Below are 20,956 nucleotides of genomic sequence, written 5' to 3'. Positions count from 1 at the left end.
AATCGGCCCGGCGTAAAACCACTGGCTGCTAATTGCTTTCACATTATGGAGCAGCCGGGTGATCTTGGTGGCTTTCCAAGACCACCAACACTCAGAAGAGGGGTGTGCACAATTGCAAACAAGCCAATCAAACCAGCTGCATGAGCATGTAAGCACAAACCACAGGTAACAACATGTTGAGTAATAACAACAAGTCAAAATTAGAGTTACACTTGTTATTCATGTTTCTTTGCAAGTTCATTGTTATCACATCTTGATAATTTAAACTTTTCTTTTAGGATTATTGCAGTGGTATTGTAACCATCGCTAACTTGTGGTGCCAACTCTCCAAACAATCCATGTCCATCTTTCTATGTTCATGGACTGGACATTGGCTGAATTGTTTTTATTCAACCATTTAAAATTATTAAATTTTTTTGCAAACTGGTGGGCAGGTCAAACTTTAGCCTAAATAATGACACTGAGATTCAGGTATGTGTAAACCATTAGATAAACCCCAGTGATCTTTCAAACATATTTAGACAGCAGACGTCTGTGGACCACTTTTGATTTTTCAAGTCAAAAGTGTCAAAAGTCATTAAGAAGTCAGAAATTAATTTCTTTTGAAGCTGATTGATTGGAGACTCTTTCAGGTAGAGCGGATAAACAAGACAATGAGAGAGAAAAAGACACTTGAAATAATGTGTATGTGATGGCCAAATCCATGGCCACACTCTGATGTCGGTAACTCTTTTTATGCACAGTTCATTTTTCATACAAACACAACACTTTAGTTTCAATAAAAACATTTATTAGTTGATTTGAATGCGTTTGTTCTATTTGTTAGCGCGCACATTTAGTTAACATATGTATTTATATCAACTTAAAATTAATTTGGTTTGCTTAAGATTAATTCTGTTTGTTTTTCCCTCCGGTACTTACCTGCCTTGGAGTTGCCAGACAGAGGATGGGGGCCAGGGCTCAGCAGGCTTACATGCTGATTGGACTGAACCACTAGTTCCTGCTGGCAGGGGGAATTTGTAGTTTCTTTCTTTAGATAAGTTTTGTATTTAAGTAAATATTAGTATTTAAAGTTTAATATTTTTGATTTTCAGTTTTGGGTCTTTAGTTTAGCCAAACTTAGCTGTACTGTTATTTGTTTTGTGTTATTTGTAGTTGTATTCTGTTTAGTTACCCCTATTGTGTCTTAATTGGTCTGATCAGCCAGTATATAAACCCCTGTGTGTCATTTCTTTGTTAGGTCAGTTATGTTTGTTTGTGCAGCCAGTTTGTTTACATTTTTTGCCTGAGTTCAGTTTTGTTTCTTTGACCTCTTTTATGAGCTCAGTTTATCTTTTGTTATTTATAATCTTTGGGTTAAAATAAAAAACCCTATTTTTCTAATATGTCCTGTGACTCCTCCTGTTTTTAACTCGGTCCATCACATGTGGTGTCAGAAGTGAGGATTTTGAGTTGAGGAGGCAGGATTTTTTTTCTATTTTTTGATTTTGTGAGTAATTTTTTTACTAACCCCCTCCAACAAATTTTTTGAGCCATGCAGAATGGTGTGCGCCCAAGAAAAGGAAACAAGGTTGAGACCAAAGAGGTTTCCCAGCAGTCAGAGAGGGAGGAAATGGAAGGAGGAGCTTCAGCAGCAGCTGGAGACACTGAGCATGATGAGACCAGAGAACCAACTCTGCATGATATTGCTGGAATTCTTCAGGCCTTCATGGGACAACAGGAAGTTCGGGAGAAAAAGCAGAGAGAGGTTTCTGCACAGCAAGAACAGCGCTTCAAGTGTTTGCAACACCAGTTTCGGCTTTTGCAAATGGAAATGCATGCCAGGACAACCCCGCCCCCTGAGCCCACATCAATTGATCCACAGCCTGTTGAAATTCAAACTGATCATCAGATTCAAGCAACATCTCAACCTGAGGATTCAGCTTCCAGCTCAATAGGTCAGTCTGTGCACATTCATCATCCTAAATTAGAAAAATTAACTGTTGAAGATGATATTGAACACTTTCTGACCACTTTTGAGAGAATTGCAGCTGCTTATTGTTGGCCAAAGTTGGACTGGATTTTTCATCTCATTCCTCTTCTGACGGGTAAGGCTCGCAGCGCCTATGTTAACATGGATGTGGATGATTCCCTGGAATATGAAAAGGTAAAAGCTGCCATTTTACAAAAATATGATATAAATCCAGAAACGTACCGACAAAGATTTCGCTGCCTTGATAGTCTTGATGAGAGTCCAAAGGAATTGTATTCAAGACTCAAAGAACTTTATGAGAAGTGGATTCAGCCTAAAGATAAATCTGTGAAACAAGTTGGTGAATTGATTATTCTGGAACAATTTTTGAGAATGCTGTGTCCTGAGCTTCAGGTCTGGATCAAGGAGCACAATCCAAAATCTGCTGCAGAAGCTGCTACTCTGGCAGATGTGTTTGTAGCTGCCAGAAGTAGGAGTTAGCCTTGGAGCAACAGTGCATGGAGAGCTGCTAAAGACTCACGTCGGCTACAACCCTCTCAACCTCATCAAAAGTTAGCAACAGGTGTGGGTAAGCCTTTTTTAAGAGAAAATCAGCCTTTCAAGACAGGAAAAAGACCACCAGTGTGTTACCTCTGTGGACAAGAAGGTCACACCAAGCCCATGTGCCCCAAGAATCAAAGTAAGCTAACTCAAATGTGTTTTGTGCCTCACCAGAATATGGGTATTAAACCTGAAATAAAGCAGTCAAATAAAATCATCCTAGTGAAGATTGCTGGACATGAAATGAATGCTTTAATAGATACTGGCAGCACACAGACTCTAGTGCACAAGAACCATGTGCCAACTAATTGTATATGCCCTTCTGAAACAATATCAGTTTGCTGTATACATGGTGATGAGAAATCATACCCCACTGCTGATATGTTTGTTGAGGTGCAGGGGGCTCCCTATTTGTTGAAGGTTGGGGTAGCTGATAACCTACCCTATCCTGTAGTTCTTGGGAAGGATCTGCCTGTTATTTATGATTTATTGAGGGATGTGCAGAGCTGTAATGTGGCTGTAACCAGGTCCCAAGCTAAAAATCAAGATGAGCATTTTGCAACACTCAGTGCTTTACCTTTTTTTGAGGCTGAGCTGCAGACAGAACCTGGGAAATCACGGAAGCCACGCAGTCAAAGAAGGCAGGAGAAATTTCAACATACACTGGGTGAGACTTCAATTGAAGTGGCTCCAGATATGCCACTGGGTTTTTCAATACCCACAAACATCAGACAAATGCAGCAGAATGATCCAACTTTGTCTGCCCTGTTGCTGAAGGCTAGGGGGGAGGCCTCTGTAGGGTCTGACACAAATAAAGAGCAGTATATACTGCAGGATGGCATTTTATACCATCAACATGGCCAGTTTAAGCAGTTAGTTGTCCCTAAGAAGGCTCGTGAGACAGTGCTGACTTTGGGACACTCTATTCCCTGGGCTGGCCACCTTGGGAAGTATAAGACCACTGCTCGCATTAAGCGGTATTTTTTCTGGCCTGGTTTGAGATCAGATGTTGCTCTATTTTGCAGAAGCTGCCCTGAGTGTCAGAAAACCTCAATTAGAGTCCCTACCAAAGCACCACTTCAACCCCTGCCCATCATTGGCACACCTTTTCTACGTCTTGGGATGGACATAGTTGGCCCTGTGGAAAAAAGTAAATCTGGAAATCGCTTTATGCTAGTCATTACAGACTATGCGACCAGATATCCTGAAGTTTTTCCATTAAAGACTGTTAAAGCAAAACATGTAGCTTCCTCACTGATTCAACTTTTCTCAAGGGTTGGATTTCCACAGGAAATTCTAACTGATCAAGGCACTAACTTTATGTCCACACTATTGAAACAGGTCTACAAGCTGTTGGGCATCAGGAGCATGAGGACGACACCATACCACCCACAGACGGATGGCCTGACGGAGCGTTTTAATCAAACTTTAAAACAAATGCTTCGTAAGTTTGTTAATGATACAGGCTCTGATTGGGATCAGTGGTTGCCATACCTCCTTTTTGCCTACAGGGAGGTTCCTCAGGCTTCCACAGGTTTCTCCCCATTTGAGCTCCTTTATGGCCATAATGTGAGGGGCCCTCTGACCCTGCTGAGAGATGCATGGGAGGGAGACCAAAGTAAAGAGGATCCTGTTAATATTATTTCATTTGTCCTCCATATGAGGGATAAACTGCAGCAGATGAGTGAGTTAGCTCAGAGTCACATGGCAGCTGCACAGAAATATCAAAAGGTTTGGTTTGATAAAAAAGCTCGCCACAGAAGTTTTGTTCCTGGTCAAAAGGTTTTGGTTATGTTGCCAACTTCTGACAGCAAGTTGCTTGCGAAGTGGCAGGGACCCTTTGAAGTACTGAGGAAAACTGGACCTACTACCTACCAAGTCTCCACACCAGGTTTCCAACGAGGGAGTCGAGTGCTCCATGTTAATCTTCTGAAGGAGTGGGTTCCACGGAAGGAGAATGAAACAGAAGTGTTGCTTATTCACAGAGTGGATGAGGAGGAAGAAGTTAATGACTATTTGCCTTCAGTAACATCCTCTGTGCTGGACCTAAGCCATCTCACCAGTGAGCAACAGTCTCAGGTAACACCTCTTATTACTTCTGACATATTTCAAGAGTGCCCAGGTCGCACCACTCTGGTGGAGCACAGCATTGTTCTAAAACCGGATGCTGTTATAAAGCGTATGAGTTACAGGATACCAGAACGCTTCCGGGTGGAGCTGAAGGAGGAGATGGACCTCATGCTGTCTTTAGGAATCATTCAATCTTCAACAAGTGAGTGGTGTAACCCAGTTGTTTTGGTTCCGAAAAAGGATGGCAAAATAAGATTTTGCATCGACTTCAGGTACCTCAACTCCATATCAAAATTTGACTCCTACCCAATGCCACGTATTGATGACCTCATTGAGCACCTGGGGGAAGCAAGATATTTAACAACTATTGATCTGTCTAAAGGCTACTGGCAGGTGCCTCTCACCAAACAGTCCCAGGAGCTGACAGCATTCCGCACCCCTTGGGGATTGTTTGAGTTCACAGTCCTGCCATTTGGTCTGCATGGGGCCCCAGCAACATTTCAAAGACTAATGGATCAGGTACTCTGTGGGCTCTCAGCATTCACCTGTGCATACCTTGATGATGTTGTGGTTTTTAGTAGAACCTGGGAAGAGCATGTTGATCATCTAAAGGAGGTCCTGGATCGGCTGCGTTCTGCAGGCCTTACCATCAACCCAGCAAAGTGTGCTCTTGCTAAGACAGAAATACAGTATCTTGGGTTCACTATTGGAGGTGGCATTCTTAAACCTCAAGTTGATAAAATCAATGCTATAGCATCCTGTCCGCTCCCACAAACCAGGAAACAGCTACGATCTTTTCTAGGCATGGCTGCATTCTACCACAGATTCATCCCCAATTTCTCAGCTAGAGCAGCCTCTCTAACAGACATGACGGGTTCCAGAAGTCCCACCAAAATTCAGTGGACAACAGATGCCGTTGCAGCTTTTAAGGACATTAGCCAATCCCTGAGTAAAAATCCAGTTTTGCATTCACCAGATTTTACAAAAGACTTTTTGTTGCAAACTGATGCTTCTGAAAGGGGTCTTGGGGCAGTGCTTCTGCAGGGACCACCAGAGGACCAACATCCAGTTGCCTACATCAGCCGCAAGCTGCTGCCAAGAGAGAGAAGATATGCAACTGTGGAGAAGGAAGCCTTGGCTATTAAATGGGCCCTTGACTCATTTAAATATTATTTGCTCGGAAGAGAATTCACCCTTCAGACTGATCATAGAGCCCTCCAGTGGCTAGAAAGGATGAAGGACACTAATGGGAGAATCACCAGATGGTATCTTGCTATGCAGCCATTTCGGTTTAAGGTTCACTACATCCCCGGCAAAGACAACACCACTGCTGATTACCTTTCTCGGTGCCAGAGTGAAGACCAGGAAGTGGGGGAGTGTGTGATGGCCAAATCCATGGCCACACTCTGATGTCGGTAACTCTTTTTATGCACAGTTCATTTTTCATACAAACACAACACTTTAGTTTCAATAAAAACATTTATTAGTTGATTTGAATGCGTTTGTTCTATTTGTTAGCGCGCACATTTAGTTAACATATGTATTTATATCAACTTAAAATTAATTTGGTTTGCTTAAGATTAATTCTGTTTGTTTTTCCCTCCGGTACTTACCTGCCTTGGAGTTGCCAGACAGAGGATGGGGGCCAGGGCTCAGCAGGCTTACATGCTGATTGGACTGAACCACTAGTTCCTGCTGGCAGGGGGAATTTGTAGTTTCTTTCTTTAGATAAGTTTTGTATTTAAGTAAATATTAGTATTTAAAGTTTAATATTTTTGATTTTCAGTTTTGGGTCTTTAGTTTAGCCAAACTTAGCTGTACTGTTATTTGTTTTGTGTTATTTGTAGTTGTATTCTGTTTAGTTACCCCTATTGTGTCTTAATTGGTCTGATCAGCCAGTATATAAACCCCTGTGTGTCATTTCTTTGTTAGGTCAGTTATGTTTGTTTGTGCAGCCAGTTTGTTTACATTTTTTGCCTGAGTTCAGTTTTGTTTCTTTGACCTCTTTTATGAGCTCAGTTTATCTTTTGTTATTTATAATCTTTGGGTTAAAATAAAAAACCCTATTTTTCTAATATGTCCTGTGACTCCTCCTGTTTTTAACTCGGTCCATCACAGTGTAACACAATGATTTTATGTTACGACGCATATCTTGACCCGCTTTTTTAAAGAGGCAAGAACTTTTTCCAATGAATATTTTATATCCGTTTGGATGAATGAATCCAAAGACATGTTTTAGGGAAGAAATGAGGCGTAAAACTGGCTTTCTGGCTCTGGAAAACCAAACCGTTTTTCTTTTTACTGAACCAATAAGAACTTGATCAGTTCCACTTTGCTAGAGAATCCCAATATGTACAATAACAGTAAGGCAGCTCATTCAGCAAGCCTTAGAGTGTTGGGATTTCCTAAACACATTTACGAGTTTACACGGCACTCATTAGAAGTGAGCTGTTTGTACCCATTAAACATGGAGGCCAATGGGCAGGAAATTTGTCTCTTCCTTAAATTATCCTACATGTCCGTAGCAAATAGGGAGCCAGCACAAACACAAATTACCCAAGTTTCTCCAGCCTTTCACTTATCTCACAGCCATGCAACAAACACAGCAAAACATCTTGACTGTATGAAAACAAGCACACATCAAAAAGATTTTATCTCTTTTCCACTGCTCTGGGCTTAAAACACGCAAATAGTTTTGCGTGTTACTATGAAATAATAGCATTATTATTAAAATCTAAATCTCGACTCTTTTGCCCGCAAGTCTGATCACACAGCAGTCACTTGATCAAAAAAAAAAAAAAAACTGTCACAGAGCTAAGAATGTGCTAAAAGGTTGATTTTAGCAGCTGTAATCTGAATTCAACAACTTGAAAAGTTATCCTTGCATAAGAAGCAACTTTTCAAACAAAGGACAATGTTGTTTTCTGGTTTGGGTAATCATGAAGAGCTTTAGCTGGCCAGCTGGCTGGAGATAAATCAGATTTAAAGTAAAGACTAAACAAAAAAAACAAATCTAAGGGTGCAAAGCGAGGCCAGCATGGGGACAATGGGTCAATCTGCATGGCTAAGAGAGGAACAAGTCAAGAAATAACAATTTCTGTTATTTAGCTGGAACAGGTCATGAACAGGATAAAACTGAAACACAAGAAATTCTCATTAAAAGGGCAGAAGTCCCAAAAAGGACAGGAAGACATCAAGTCAAAGAGGAAAAGTGAAAGGAAAGGAGGAGGAGTTGAAACAAACTTTAGTTTAACTACAAACTGTTAAACTGTTGCAGCAGTGGAAAATTCTGACACCACAACTGTTTAAAACTCTCATACCATTAGCAATGCATCATACCAACAGCAATCCAACTTGGTGAAAATTATCAGCAGCAGCACAGCTTTTATCAGAGAGTCAGCTGAGCATGTCAGGAAAAATGTATCACAATGCAAATTCTCTGGAAAGAGTCTGCATCTACAGAGACGGAGCTGGTTGCAAAACATCACTTTACATTATGTGCCTCTGCATCTCAGTAAACTAAGATATGATGGAAAAGTACATCAATTTCAGATATTAAATAAACACTTAAAACAAGTATTTCTGTGCATATAGTTAGCTTATAGCTAAATGCTGTAGGTGCACAAATTGAGTTTGTCAGTAATTATAAATACCTTGGCTTTATTCTAGATAAAGAGCTTTCTTTTAAAAAATCACATAGGAAATTTGTTACAAACATTGAAAATGAAGATTGGGTTTTATTACCAAAATGGATCTTGTTTCTCTCTCTAAGCTAGAAGTAAATTGGTAGCAGCAACATTCCTGCCACTTCTGGATTATGGAGATGTTTTATATACGAATGCTTCGACCAAATGCCTTCAATCATTGAATACTGTGTATCATTGTGCTTTAAGGTTTGTAACCGGTAGCAGACGTCTTACACATCATTGTGAGTTGTATGCAAAAGCTGAATGGCCCTCCTTTAAGCGTACGGAGAAACAATCTCCTGATGATCCTGATTTATAAATCTCTACTCGGCTCGGCTCCAGCATACTTAACTTCTCTCTTACATAGATCTGTTATTTCCCATTCTCCATCCATCCTGGATGGATGGATGGACGGATGGGTGGATGGATGTTCCATGTGTTCAAACTGAAAAGGGGAAGCAATCTTTCAGTGTGATGGAATCAGCTCCAGTCTGAACTCAAGATGTCAAAATTGATTTCATTGGATTTATTTCTAGCAGTTCTTAAAAACAGGCAACATGATTCTATTAAACAGTGTCACTGCTTTTAAATTGTTTTCTATTGTTTTACACTTGTGCATATGTATGAATTAGTTTTATTTTGTAACCAGGCTGCTGTGTATTGCAGACTTCTGCCCAGGTCCCTCTTGAAAATGAGATCCAGATCTCAATGGGGGTTACCTGGTTAAATAAAAGAAATAAACAAAAAATAAATAAATAACCCAACATTCAAATTCCTACCTAAAATTAGAACATTACTTGAGACAGATTTTTTTTCAAAAAGGTTTTGTAATACAGAAATGTCAGCTTACAGAAAGGTATGACAATACTCCACAGCTTCTCAAAGGGTTTAGATCAGACAGATTTGCTGGCCCATCAAGGAGCATTTTGACAGTGGGGTAGGTGCCAGGTCCTGCTGGAAAATGAAATCAACGTCTAAACAAAGCTTGTCAGCTGAGGGATGCATGAAGAGCTCTAAAATCCCCTCGTAAATGGCTCCCATGACCGACAGCAGCAGATGACCAGGCTCCCCAAATCATCGCTGACTGTGAAAACCTTAATGTAGACCTTGGGAAATTTTGTCTGTGGCTCTGTGCTCTTTTTCCAGACTCTGCAACCTTGATTTCCAAATGGAATACAAAGTTTATTTTGATCTAAAAAGGTAAGTTTGAACTAATTTAATCTAGCAAATTTCCCCCCTTGTTGTTTGTGTATCATGGAGCAGGAGTGGTTTAAAATTCAAGCAGCGTGATGTAGCCTGTGTCCTTAATATATTTGTATCTGCTGGTTCATGAAAAGCTTGACACAGTTGCAGTCCACACTCTTTAAATCACAATCCTGTTGAGGCTGTAGTCATCCCTGTTGGTTGAGCACCTTTATCTACCACACTTCTTTTTTCTACTAAGCTTTCCAGCAGAAATATGCTTTAAAGTCAGCAATTTTCCCCAATGACTGTGTTGGTCGCAACATAAAATGTCTATATTCAAAACATGTTGTGGACCTTTTGTAAAAACATAATGCCAATAACATTAACAATATCTATTGCAATAGATACATGATCAATATCAACAGATAACATGTCCAATAGAATATTCAATAATTCAACTGAACTCTAATCCAGAATGTAGGCAGAGGAAAGGCCTTAGACAGTCAATCTCTCTCAGCACAGCTAAGAAAGGCGGGTGGCATCAACTGTCTCACTCTTTGGTTGCCTAGCAACAACCTGTTGAGTTACTTGAGCAGTAGCAGCTTTAAAATTTTGCCACCGTGGCTCATAATGACTTAAAAATAAAAACACAACAACGTGGATTGAAAACTGTGCATAAAAGAGGAAAGGTCACATCACAAGTTTGGCAGTATTTTAGATATTTAAGACTAAAAACTAATCAATAGTTATATCAACCGATATGAAATGAATATTGTCCAGTCCTGCCTATCTTATATAGGATTTTAACATTCTGAAATATATATAATATACATGTCATTTATTTAATTTAAATTATAATAAATCCACTTTTCAATAAATTTCTGATATATTAAAACGGAGTTAGACTAAGGTGAACCATTCAACAAAAAGATCAGTAAATATTCTATGAAGGTTTACTCTGCAGGTTTAGTCTGTCTGTTCTCTTCATAATTTTTTGTGCATCAATGGATAGGTTTTATTACTATACAAAAAATTATTTTATTCTACTATGAGTATAATGGTTGAACAAAATGGTGGTAGACAGAACGGCGAGAGGTAATGAGTTTCTTTGGGTAAAGCTTAGCACAGTAGAGGGAGCCATGCAGAGGTTAAACAAACACGCAGTGGAATCACGCGGGTCTAAGCCTCTTATATAGGCCCCTCTGAGGAGAAGATCATTGACTTTTGATAGCAGGATGGAGTTGAGGAGATGTGAACGATAAAGAGGCCAACAGGTCCTACAAAGTTCTCCTTTGCTCTAGTAATCCTTGGAAGTTCCAGAGTCAAATATTTCAAATTCTGGACATGCACAACTATATGAAAGTTAATTTAAGGGCTGTTGTCACTCAAAGTGTTATATGAAAATATTTTTTCAGATCAGTACCATTCCTGACCTTCTCGTCTTTCTCTTAACTGAGCTAGGACCCTCCCGATCCTCGCTCACCTCTTCCAACTAGCAATCTTTTCATCTGGTTTTCAAGAACGACTATTGTGCTTCATATACTCCATGGACCTCCACCGCTTCCCCCTCCAGGTTCCCCCTCTTCTGCTGGAGTCGCAGGGCAATGTAGTTTCATTTCCTGCCTGGCTGAAATTAATGCTCTTTGAAAGGAGGAGGGATGGAGTGCCGGGGACTCAGGGAAAGAGAGACAAATATAGAGAGAGACAAGAAAATAAAAGTTGGTGTGAGGGAACCATGGGCACACAGGAGACGATCTCAACAGTCGGTAAATCTAAACCGTGGTGGTTCCAAGTCAGTGTCAGCTTTGATAAACATCTGAGGAGCAGAATCACTGGTGAAAGTGAAAATATGAACAGGGGACTGCTTTAGAGGCAAAACTCAATAATGGAGTAATGCTGATCCTTATTTTTTTATTTCATTATTTTTTTTTTTTTGCTCACAGTGGGACCGACTGGCATCCTAAATGATGCCAGTCACAAGTGAAGAAGGTATTACAAAGGCAGATTCCAGCTCTGTGACCATTCCAAAACCTTCCATTATCATTCCGGCAGATTGCAACCGCACCACAAATGCTCAGACATTACACAAGACATGGTGGCTCTTCAAACTCTTAAGCCCATCTGGAGACTCTGACTGTTTCATTCCATTCCATTCCTTTAACTCTCTTCTTTCTGTTTAAAACACCAAAAATCGAAATTGTTAAGACCTCAATTGCTCTTCCATTAGGAAAGCTACCTTGTGGTGAGACCGTCAAACCACAACGGATTTGTGTGAAATTGCAAGTGTGATAGCAGACTTCCCCAAAATTCTTGGCTTGTTTATATAAGAATCCTTTTAAGTTCATTTTATTGGTCTGCTATATGGAAATGTCAGAGTCAGAAATTTGAAGGAGATTTGTTTACACTCTCTCTTGGAAAGTTAATACGCAAATATGAAAGGGTGTGGTATGAAACTGATCCAAATGATCAATTAGTCATTTGTGGACAAATATTTATTTAGCCACAAGTATTCTGATGAGGGTCATAAAAAGGCTTCATTGTCTTTCATGTTGTTCTTTTCAAGTTGATTCCCTTCTGGCATACGTGCCTTTTGCACCTTTTCTATATCATGCATAACTGCACAACTTAAGCTTGTCGTCTTCAGTGCCTTCACATGTGAGAAGGCACAAAATCTCAGCCAGTAGTTTTTGACTTGTAATGAAAGCAGCATTCTATAGGAAGCAGACTTCTTAAGCTTCAGTGATTCTGAAGAAGAAGAAGAAGCAGGACCATCATCAGCTCTTCAAGGATTTCTCAAACATACACAAAAAACTCAAGAGCAACACTCCAAGTGTGTTTTGATGATATAACATTATGACATGAATAAAAAGTTTTAAAATGTAAATTTTACATGACACTTTTCCTTTAATAGGGTAGATTATGACGCTATATGTGAAACGTTTATACACACTAACCAACTTAAAACCCCTCCGTACCCATAATATTCACAATATATCAAGAACACCTAAAGTAATGAAGATACAGATTGTCGAGCTAAATCATATAGGAATTTTACCAACTTTCTGAATATAGTCTTCAAATGAAGTTCATTAACTTGCAGCTGTGAAGTCCAAACTTGCTTATATTTTGTGGTGGTGAAAAAATAGCTTAGGCATTTTCAGCATTATTATTTTAGCAGATCTCTGAATCTGCTTGCTGGGCAAGTAGCCTACATAATTTAACTGGCAGCTTTAAACTAAAACCCATTTGAAGGAACTAATCTTCAAAAGGAGAAAATTCTTGCAGTCAACCTAAGACTACAACAGGCTTAAACACCCGTCTCTGTGACCACTACCTGTATTTACAAAGCAATAAAATCCAAAGGACAAAAAACACACTCCTTTCCGTTTCTTCTGCGCTATTAGAAACCTCTCAAATATCTACATTGCAAGGTCAAAAAACCCAAACTAATAACAAGGAAATCGAAAACAGAAGAACAGAGTTACTTCACCCCAAACACAAATCATTAGATGGCCCGTAAAATTTGATTTCCTGGAGTCCAGGCATGTTTTGTTTAATGACTGCATTTCCAGGAGGGGTGAATTTGCACATTACACAATACAACATTTGTGTTTATACATGCGAGCGTGAAAAAACAGAAAGAAGAAAACAAAAAAATGGGATGGAAGAAAACACATGCGATGACGTATTAATAATAACTGCAGAAGGCCATGTTTATACAAATGCCCCAGGAGCTGATGGTCTAATGCTTTTGCTGTTTAACCGCAACCACGTACAAGGAAAAAAAAACTGCTGAATACTAAGCCTTAAATGTTCATCAAGGTCATTATCGGGCATCTTTTATTGGATAAAACATCCCTAATTCTAAATAGAAGAATTACAGTATAAGAGCCTACTTTAATTTTATCAAGATATATCTTATTGAATTTTAAGACATCTAAAACTGACAGCAGAATGCCAAAAGCTATTCAACTTGTTATGCTTGTGTCCCTGCGGAGCGTAGGAGCCACTCTGACTTTAGTTATTGTTAAGTAAACAGACGCCTGAGTTCAGACAAGCGTGTCAGTCAGATGGGCCAGAAGGGCCAAGTGGAGGAGCCACTGAGCAGCCAAAAGGAGCTGCATGTGCAGAGAGGGGGATAGACACAGAGTGCATGTGTGTCTGAGTGGGAGAAAGAAGTCCTTGGAAGGCGGTGTGAAAGTAAGGGCAAAAGGAAAACTGCGAGAAAAGTGCCAGCATTAGTCTCAGTGTTTGTTTGCCAGTCAGATAAGAGGCGTGCCAAGGAGTTTGGATGTCATTCCCATCATGGAGGTGGGATGACAGAGGAGCTGAGTGTTTTCTCATGTCCAGCCGAGCAGAAAGTAGGCCTGAGAGAGTCACTGAAAACAAACGAGCAACTTTTCTACAGAACCTTGAAAGATTCTGAGAGTTCAATTTTACCACTTAGAGACTGCTATCAATTGCATACGGCCCAAACCTGATTTTTTGTCCAACTCAGCTACATCTATCTCCACAGCAAAGTAACATTTTTTGGCCTCAGGATCGTCTTAGATCAAATCAGAACTGAATAACACTTCACACACATTCTTTAAACAACAGTTTATAACCTTTGTTCCTTTAAAAATGTAAAAATAAATACTTTGAATTCTTGGTGTGGTGTCCACACAGGCCGCTTGTAGATTACTGTCATGAATTAGTTAAAGCCAAGATCTCACATGTGCATCCCTAAAGCATGTTGATGCACATTCAACATGAAGTAATAGTCTACCATCTTTATAAGTTAGTTTTAGTGTGTGTGTGTGTGTGTGTGTATATATAAAAACTAAAGCAATAAATGGGAACAATATAATTACTATTAATCTGTTTCCTATGTTGCTTTGCAACGATGGGAATACTTCTTGCTCTTTTTGCTCAAACATAATGGCATTATGTTTGTTTTAAATATTTTGTAGGAATGCTGTGAAAGAGTAGTATATTTAAAGTTATACAATTATAATCTGAGACAGGTAAAAAGCTTTTCCAAACTTTCCCCCCCCCCCCATACATATCCAGACCTAAAAGAAAATTCTGATTAACTGCCTTTAAAAACACTAAACTGCAACTCTACACTCAATTCAATTTCTCATAGCGGTGGACATATTTTAATTTTTAAAAAGGCATAAATTAGAAAAACCTATGGTAGTAAAACAATAAAGCGAACGTTTCTTAAAAAAAGATAAATGCATGTGTATTTGGCAGGAGCCCATAAAGTTTGCTGTATTTAATACCCTGGGAGGAGGTGTGGTGTCTTACAAAGACCTAATTGTGGGTGAACAGCTATCAGCCTGCCTGCATGGAGAGTGAGTTTCTGAGGTCCTTAATGCAAAGCAAACAAGGTTTATAAAGATTTACTCTGACATGTATAGGGGAACTTAAAAAGCCATGTTTCATCCTACCCCCCTGCATGATGTTCACATTTTAGGCAGTTCACCATGACGGATGCTCTAGATGCACTAACTTGATAAAACATTAACTATAATGTACAATTTACAGCTCCTTTTCTCCACGTGCTGCTCCACATTTAATGACTTCAAATCCATATAGGATTCCGATATGCAGAATGTGTGCCTTATTCCATTAGACTCATTTTATCATCAGCATAGTCTCACACTTTCAGCTTCTCCTACTGGGCTGCAGTAAAGGACTCATTGTATTGTGCGCATAAAGTACAGCGGGGAACATTTTCCTAATGTGGCAACAGCAATTTGTCATCCAGGCTGAGTTGAAAGACCTCAACACAGAAAGCGCTGAACACAACATTTAGGGATCTAAATCAACAGGAGCTTTCTGTCGCTGTTTTGTCTAGAAAAGAACTTTAGAGCTTGAATACTGAACTACTATACTTGATTCTGTATTTCAACAAATCTTGCAATCATACAGCTTTCCTGTTAACCCCAAGTTGCCACTCTTCACTCCAACCGTGAGTTCAGAAACCTCTTTGGCAACCTTGAGCCCAGCCTTATTTTAGAGTTATTATTTATTGCTCTGATTGTGAATATCGGCAAATTTAGCTTAGTGGCTTCTGTTTAATCAACATTTCCCAACTTACTGAGATCAAGTCTAATTTGTCTAATTATATACTCTCCTGTTTTTCCCATTTTGAAGAGCGGCTTTGAGTCATAGACCAGCATAAAGGCTTCATGTAGGTAGCAACCTTTTTTTCCTCTTTGAAGCTGATTAAAAAGACATCAGCAGACCAGCAGAGCACGGTTGAAGACAGGCCCGGCAGCATGGGTGGGCATTGGGGGGCATTGCCCGCTAACAGAGATAGCTGTGACTCCCTGGACTGGAAGCTGCTTGTTGTTTTTACCTATGAGTGGCCAACTCTCTGTTATTCCTATATCGGTTTGATACAGTAGGGGCTTCCACACTTCCCGTATCTGTGCCCTCTGTCACTTTTTTCAGAAGCTAAAACTGTTTAATCCGTTGTTGTTAACACGTCGTAACCTGTTTTTCCGAGCCGCCGTTAAACGCAACATGAGCGCCAAGTTGCTCGCGCTCGGTTTACACCTGAGGCAGTGAAGGAGATCTGCTGCTGTGCAGAGCTGCTCGGGTTTGTGTTAGAATCATGGCAGCAAACCAACAAAACGCAAAGAACTTTTCACAGTTTTTCCCTGAAACCAACCGAATGAGTTGAGTGACTAGCTAATACCAATACAGCACGTTAAGCTACTGGTGTTGTTGTCCATGTTCAGCTACGTAGATTGATTTTGCCCCCCCCCCAAAAAAATAAGCCGATGCCCCCCCTGTTAAACTCGTCTGGAGCCGGGGCTGGTTGAAGATATCAGAATCTGGAGAGAAACATCACAATCTTTCTGCAATTCTTTTTTTTTTTTAAAGCATTCGAAACATCTCAAGTAGCCACATTGACTTCTGAACTTTAGCACTAAAAGCATAAACCACTGCATTTCATTCCTTCTCTTCATCCAACACTGAATTTCCATAAACCCTCCACACACACACAGCTTCCTCTATCCAACCACTCGCCACTCACCTCTTAAGCAGACAGTAAATTGCAGGAAAAAGGTTTTCATGCTTGGCCACAGTTTGCAGTGGCAGAAACATTATCAAGCATCAAGAAGGAGGATACGAATGAATGACGCTGCAGACTTTGATTAAATGTTACCTCTGACCAAAATGAAAAAAAAGTTAAGAGCTTAATTAGTGGAAATCAGAGATGCACCAATCAGGCTTTTCATGTCTGATCCCAATCTCTTTTTTAAATAGATTTGTGCAGATTGTTTAGGTAGAGGTGGTATGTTTGAATTAAAGTAAATGAATGAAATGAAATTCCAGGATTTAAGAATCAAAATTTACCTGGCCTTTTTTTTTTTTTACTAAGCTCAGTTTCCTTTGATTTTCCAAACACTGTAAATTTAGGCCCTTTTATTGTGCATAGAAAAGCCTCAGTTTTGTTTTGTTTCTTTTTAAAAAATGACCTTCAAGAGAAGGTCATTTTTCCAGCACTTCTGCCAGCCAAACCAGCACCACAACAAAGATTCTTGGGTTTTTTGCATCACCAATAGTGTTCAATGAGGCTATTAGCACAGAAACAACAGAAAGAGAGCGATTTAATATAACACTCAACACAAGCAATAAAAACTGGAAACGTAAGAAGTTCCTGAATATCTTGGTTTTCTTTATACATATAATTTAGAACATGCTGTCTGCTAACTATACACCAGTTAAACAATTAGCACACTATATTCTCCAAGCAGTTTGGCAACTCTGAGGCACACTCAGCTTTGGCAACACACATGTGCTTAATAAGGAGTAGGAAGTAAGAAATCGGCTGAGTACGATGTATAGTTTACACACCAATGATTTAAATCAGGGGCATAAAACAGAGTCTGTGTGTGATTTATGACTATGTGCTGATTAAATTAAAGCCTATGATTTTCTCCTCATTTTGAACACTCAAATAGGAGTCAAGCTGTCTCAAAAACAGTCAGTTCTCCCTTGCTCCTCAAAAAAAAAGGAACCAACTACATCTGTTTCACACATACAGCTCCAGCCACATTTTTCTGTGCCTGGAAAAGGTATTTAGGGAGACGCACAGTGCCCTATGCTATGTGGTGGTGTAGTGTGCGAAAGCTTTTGATCGGAAAGAGAAAGAGATGCACCACTCGGACCAGGACAGAGTCCAGCATTTCCTGTCTGGATGAAACAACAATCGGAAGGAAACCACAGAGGAGCTATTAGAGGTGCAAGCATGATCAAATTAGTAAGCGGGAATAAAAACTTTGAATTTTTGTGGGTGGATGATTAGAGTTGACTTCTGCATGTTTTTTTTTTTCAATATGCATTGTTGGCCACACCTGAGCACACTAAGATGATTAAAGGCAGGCACATCTGTGGGCAGAACACTGTGCCCTTTTTTCCCCTCAAAGCATTTCCCATGACTGAGGAGGCTTTCCCAGCAGGAGGGCCTTTTTCACCAAAGCACCCATGGATCTCAAAGGAAGCTGAAAGAAAGGTGTAATATTTGTCAGGAAGAATGGGAAGACCTTATATCTCATGTTTCATTGCCTTGACATTTTCATTGGTTAAACAGGAAACATTACTTTTTAAGTGAAAATGTGCACGTTTATAGGCGTGTTTATGATGACTTTCCAATTAAATGTAGCACAATCAAGATAGTGTATTTGCCCCCATCTAGCAAATACCTTAGATCTCAGACAAATCAGTGCTTTGCTTTTGTATACATATTTTACAGTTATTGGCCAGAAATTCCTAAAAAGACATTTTAGTTACTGCTCTGACCAGATATAGGCAACTTTTAATGAGCAGCTACCTTTGGTACGCCATGTAAGCAAGAAGCTATGTATCACTAAATAAACTTTTCCAGACAGTCTGATTGACTTAAAAAGGAATATATTACAGTAATAATTCAGTTACATTGACAATTGCAATTAATGCAGGTTTATAAAACACAACGTACCATATCAAGTTTGATACAGACACAATGTGGATGATGTTATTTAGCCAAGAAGAGTTAAATTTAGTCATAACTAGTGTAAGTTGGGTATAACAGTTTTGCAAAGATTCAGAATGTGAGCGAGAAGGATTTTCTCTATATAACTGGAAGGCTGTTTCTTTTTTTTAACCTATGACATATGGAGTATGTTGAAAATGGATTTGTTTACAGCTTTTTGGAAATGGGATTGTTTAGGGGCAGGGAGTTGCATTCTCAAGGGAAAACACACCAAGACTGCTGTTTCAGCAATGCTAGCAGTGCTAACAACAATAATAGCTAATATAGGATGCCAAAGCCAGTGTAAAAACTAGTATTCATCTCCTCATTGTTTTGAACTCTAACTCATGTTTTCTGGTATCAATATGAACAATGGTCAATATAATAGGATGGGTTGTAGAAAATATTTTGTACGCTTTTCTTATACCTTCTTAAATTTTAGTTTTTACTCAGAAACCTAAATTAGTCCAAAACTGAGCTCAACAAGACAAAATGTTTTACACAAGTCTGAGTCCAGTTAATCTGATAATCTAACTATTATGCATATAATTATTTCTTTACATGGTATTTATTTCCCTACTAAACCAGCATACTAAACTTAAAGCGTAGGTTTACCTCATTTATACTGCATAAGAATCTCCTAGAGCTTTAAATAAACATTTTAACAGGTAAGAGGCAAATATCATGAAGGACACAGTATCAGCAGCAAGCTGTCCTAATTTCTAAAAATAAACTATAATGATCTATATTTTGACATCACTTATATTCAGTTTCATTATCTTCTCAGTAAATAGTGTAGGAAATGGACAGTAGATGGATAGTAAAGAGTCAGACTAAGAGAGACTGGTAACTATATGCATAGAAGGTCATTTAAAATCAACTTTCTTCGATAGTCGACTGAAGCTATTTAAAGACTTTGCGGGTCACACTAAAAGGCTAAATGCCACAATGAATAAATTTTATAATGACCTTTAACATTCAGAGGTGAATGCTCTACAGTCAGGAACACTTCGATGGTTTTTGTAGAAATAGCACCATGAAAACACAGCTAATACTTTAACCTAATGAAAGTGTCACATATTATTACTTACAGCCAAAAGGCAGTAGAGGAACAACTGTCACTATTTGACAATAAAACTGCTTTGTTTTTATGCGTTCCCAAAAGCCCACAAGTTGGGCTGTAACCATTCTCTATTTTTAGAACCTCATTAGCTGCAAAACCTGACTTTAACTTCAGAGTAAATAAAAATAAATCAGACAGACAGATTTATGCTGAAATCTGAGAACTACAAGGCATATATAAAATACAAGGTCTGCTGATACTTGTGTAAGTTTCACAGACCATGAAGGGAAGCTTGTGTAACGTGAATTAAAACCTATAGGATTAGATCTGCACCTAAAAATCAGATTTTGACTTCAGCGTGTGTGGCCATTGAAAAGGGCGATAATCTCCTGTCCAGTAGTAATCATACCAAATTCCTTTCATGACCTCCTGACTCACTTTCCTGGGCATTGAGAAGAATTTGCAGCAAATGCAGCTCTCTAAAAAACATAAACTGCATGTGTGTGTTTGTTTTTACAACTAACTCGTGTATTTTCCGACATATCATCAAAATTCCCTTGTTGAAGCTGGGGAAACCCTAATTGTTCCTAAAAACGCAGGCATTTATACTACACCGACAGACCTGCGACCTCCGACCCCTGACTGGAAGCTCGCAGAGTGACCAACAAACCAGACGGCCGCAAATAAAAGTAGATAACGACGCTCTTCCCTTTCTTCTTGGCCACATGTGCTGAGACGTTTCCACAGAGCGGCCGTAACAAGGCCACAGATCACAGGCGCCGCACCATTCTCTTCACAATTGATTACAGCTGAACCACATTGTTGTCGTTGTTATCCCTCTCAGACTGCGAGCTCGAAAGGAGACAAAACTCCAGCAACTAACAAATGGTGAAGAGGCTGTTGCTAAAAGAGAAAAGATTCTTCAAGTAGAAATGCTTGTTAATAGCTATAAACCTGGTTTGGACAATAGTTGCCTGTCAACAGGCGAAACTGACTGGTTTAGTTTGCAAATGCAAAGCAAAGTACTAGGTGAAGATGTATTGGACTTTTCTTGGGCAATACTGATTTCCAATTTCTTAAAGGTCTCGTCTGATCTTATTAATGGTTCTGATATTTTTAAGCTAAGACTTGGAGTTGTTAAATCAAGAAATACTTAGTTTCACTCTATTTCAAAAAATATTTTTAAAGATACTTACCTGCACCAAAATCAAAATAAACTGAGCTGTTATCTTACTAAGTTGGCACATAACTCAGCATAGCAGTGCTGCAGATGTACAAAAATGCATTTGTGGCAACCCATCTGGTCAGAATGTTTTGATCCATGAAAATTAACAAAACATGTCATGGTAATGTTAGTATTTGGGAGAAACTTTAAACCATGCAGCATATGCCAACGTTACTTAAACAACTTAAGGATATTATCTTAA

General features: G+C 39.2%; 1 protein-coding gene across 1 annotated transcript in view; it reads right to left on the bottom strand.

Annotated features, from left to right (window-relative positions):
• The window catches only part of ror1 (receptor tyrosine kinase-like orphan receptor 1), a 153,353-nt gene that overhangs the window by 129,447 nt on the left and 2,950 nt on the right, over window positions 1-20,956 (bottom strand). The window lies entirely within an intron of this gene.

This window comes from Xiphophorus hellerii, chromosome 9 (genome assembly GCF_003331165.1).
Source record: "Xiphophorus hellerii strain 12219 chromosome 9, Xiphophorus_hellerii-4.1, whole genome shotgun sequence".
NCBI classification, from domain to species: Eukaryota; Metazoa; Chordata; class Actinopteri; order Cyprinodontiformes; family Poeciliidae; genus Xiphophorus; species Xiphophorus hellerii.
The sequence above is the reverse complement of the archived record's forward strand: the minus strand, read 5'-3'. Positions and strand labels throughout refer to the sequence as shown.